The sequence below is a fragment of the Myotis yumanensis genome, unplaced genomic scaffold, assembly GCF_028538775.1.
Source record: "Myotis yumanensis isolate MYYU_CA2020_CCGP unplaced genomic scaffold, mMyoYum1.0.hap1 SCAF_20, whole genome shotgun sequence".
In the NCBI taxonomy this organism is placed as follows: domain Eukaryota; kingdom Metazoa; phylum Chordata; class Mammalia; order Chiroptera; family Vespertilionidae; genus Myotis; species Myotis yumanensis.
The window spans coordinates 2,249,686-2,253,249 of record NW_027223771.1 but is presented as its reverse complement, the minus strand read 5'-3'; positions in this window follow the sequence as shown (position 1 = coordinate 2,253,249).

Below are 3,564 nucleotides of genomic sequence, written 5' to 3'. Positions count from 1 at the left end.
AGTCTGCCGACCTCTGCTCTGGCCTCAGACACGGGGAGCCCTGCTGGTGGGCGTGGAGTGGAGTAGGCTCCTAGGCCTCAGGCTAACAGGGTCAGAGATAAGGGGGGTGGTGGGGGGTGAGGGGGGTGGGGGGGAGGCAAGCACCGCCCAGCCTTCTCCCTACATTTTTTTCTTTTAAAGCTTAGAAGAGTCATAGCTCCTTTAAAAAAAAATTGTCATTGATGTCAGAGAGGAAGGAAGAGGGAAAGAGAAATAGAAAAATCAATGATAAGAGAGAATCTGGGCATGTGCCCTTGATGGGACTCGAACCCAAGACCCTTCAGTCTGCAGGCCGATGCTCGTATTCACTGAGCCAAACCGGCTAGGGCCTTCCTACATTTTTAAAAATGTTTTTAAAGATATATATTTGTATTTATTTCAGAGAGGAAGGGAGAGGTAGAAACATCAATGATGAGAGAGAATCATTGATCAGCTGCCTCCTGCACGCCCCCTAGTGGGGATCGAGCCCACAACCGGGCATGTGCCCTTGACAGGAATCGAACCCAGGACCCTTCAGTCCGCAGGCCGACGCTCTATCCACTGAGCCAAACTAGTTTGGTCCCTATCTCTGAACCTAGCCCTGCCCCTCCAGGGAGCAGAGGGATGTCCAGCAACTTAACCTCTCTGAGCTGTAAAAATGGGGATTTATGCCCTGGCTGGTTTTGCTCAGTGGATAGAGCGTCGGCCTGCAGACTGAAGGGTCCCAGGTTCGATTCTGGTCAAGGGCATGTACCTTTGTTGCGGGCACGTCCCCAGTGGGATTGATGTTTCTCTCTCATCAATGTTTCTAGCTCTCTATCCCTCTCCCTTCCTCTCTGTAAAAAATCAATAAAATATATTTTTTTAAGAAATGGGGATTTAAAAAACCAAAAGACCCAGAAGGGTTTGGGGAAGATTAAGTCTGGACGCTTTTACCGCCATGGGAGACCCCCAGACAGTGTGTGGTAAACATTCTCTCCCTTTCTGCTTGCTTCTCTGTGGCAGCTTCCTACACGTGGCTGCCAGCCGAGCGGGGAGTCCCCAGGTGGGCGGAGAAGCCACTCTTGTCTCTTTGTGCCCAGAAACCCTGCCCCACATGCATAGCTTCCCCCAGGGGCTTGGACTCCGGCTGTGGGCTCCCCAGTAGGGGGCGTGCAGGAGGCGGCTGATCCACGATTCTCTCTCATCATGGATGTTTCTATCTTTCCCTCTCCCTTCCTCTCTGAAATCGATAAAAAATACTATTATTTTAAAACAAAGGAGGGGAAGGAGATCTTCATTGTCATCGTCCCCTTCAAACTGTCGCCGGAGTCCTAGAACTGGAGGGAGTTGACTCATGTGCCCAACTGCTCCCCTCTCCCCCATCCAGTTCTGTTAGATCCTTGGGGGTGGGGCCAGCTTTGGGTGTTTATTTAAAGTCTCCCGATGCCTCTAATGTGTAACCAGGGTTAAGAACGACTGGTCTAGTCCAGCCTCCTCATTGTGGGGATGAAAACACACAGGGGGACAAACAACCCCAGGAAGATGGAAAGAAATGTTTAAAGAGACAGAGTCTAATGCAGAGTCTAAGTGCCCCAAGAGGGGAGCTATTGTGATGTCATTATTCATTATTTCTCTCATTGCTCTATTAGGGTCGATGCTCTGCAGGCATTTAACGTTTTTTTAAACAAGGGGTTCCATGTTTTCACTTTGCCCTGGGCCCTGCAAGTGATGGAGCTGGTCCTGGCCCTAAGCAGAGTGGGTTATCACCCCATTAAAGAAAGAGGAGGGGTGCCTGGCTGGTGTGGCTCAGTGGTTGAGCACTGACCTATGAACCAGAAGGTCATGGGCTCGAACCTCAGTGGGAAGCGTGCAGGAGGCAGCCAGTGATTCTCATAATTGATTTCTTTTTTCTTTTTAATATATTTTTATTGATTGCAGAGATGAAGGGAGAGGAAGAGAGAGAAAGAAACATCAGTGATGAGAGAGAATCATTGATTGGCTGCCTCCTGTAAGCCTCCTACTGGGGATCCAGCCTGCAACTCAGGCATGTGCCCTTGACAGGAATCGAACCCGGGACCCTTCAGTCTGCAGACTGACACTCTATCCACTGAGTCAAACCAGCCAGGGCGATGTTTCTTTCTTTCTTCCTTTCTCTCTTTCTCTCTTTCTTTCTTTCTTCCTTTCTTTCTTTCTTTCTTTCTTTCTTCCTTTCTTTTTTATTGATTTCAGAGAGGAAGGGTGAGTGAGAGATAGAAACATCATTGATGAGAGAATCATTGACCAGCTGCTTCCTGTACGCCCCCCACTGGGTTTCGAGCCCGAAACCCGGGCATGTGCCCTGACCGGGAATCAAACCCTGATCTCCTGGTTCATAGGTCGATGCTCAACCACTGAGCCATGCCGGCCGGCAGGCATCATCATCGATGTTTCTATCTCTCTTTCCCTCTCCCTTCCTCTCTGAAATCAATAAAAAAATATTTAAAAAAAGAATGGGACCCTTTGCTCCAGGTGCAGCCTTGTCAGCCACCCCAAGGACTTTGGTCTCCATGGGAGGCCCAGCTATAATAAGTTCCCAGACGTCTGCTTTTCTCACCTAAACTAAGGACAAGCAGTGCAGTGGGGGGGAAGGTTTCATTGTGAGTGGGACGTATAGGCATCAGAGCCCTTCAGTGCAGTGGCTGCTACTGCCCTCTGGTGGTAATTCACCTGTACCTGCACCAAGTCCTGAAATCCTTCTGGGGAAGAGATGCTGGATAACATAAGACAATTCGATTTTAAAAAATAATTTATGGCTACGCTGCTAGGCAGGAAGGATACAGAGACAGATAAAACACCGTTCTTGCCCTCTCGGAACTCACGGTTTAGAAAATAAAGCAAAAGTCTTAAAGAGGTGGCTTGAGTCCCGCACAACGTGCTAAGTTATACAAACAAAATGGAATGGATGCGCTTATGCCTGCTCTCCCCTCTAAGGAAAGCGACCCCCCCCCCCCCTGCCCCCCTCCACAAGTCTGTAAGGAGACTGGGAGGTTGAGGAGTCTTCACTTTGCAGCAAGATGATTCTTTTTATTCATTAAGGATACCCCCCCCTACTGTAAATGTAATATAGAAATACAGAATTGTAGAAAACTTAGAAAATTCAGAAAGTGTAAAATCAAAATTTAAAAAAAATCATCATCATCTTATCATCCAGAGATAATAGCAGACAAGTTTCGTGCACAGATTAACGTAGCAGTTTAGAAATATACAAATGGATAGAAAATCCGGAGATCTCACTGCATGTGCTGTTACATACAGTCTTTTTTTTAAAAATGTATCATTACGTATGAAAAAATATTATTTTAAAAAGCTACACCCGACGTTCTTTCTCCTAGGGTGCCATTCCCATTCGAGTTTCCAATTTTTCTCAAGTTAAAGCCACTCTATGGATCTGATTGCCTCATTCAAAGAAACTCAGCTCTAAGTTAACTTGGCCAAAGGGAGTGAACTTTTCTATTTTCATAACTTTACTTAAAATACAGAAAATTAAAGTCCTCGCATTTGATTCTACCCCATCGAAAGCCCAGG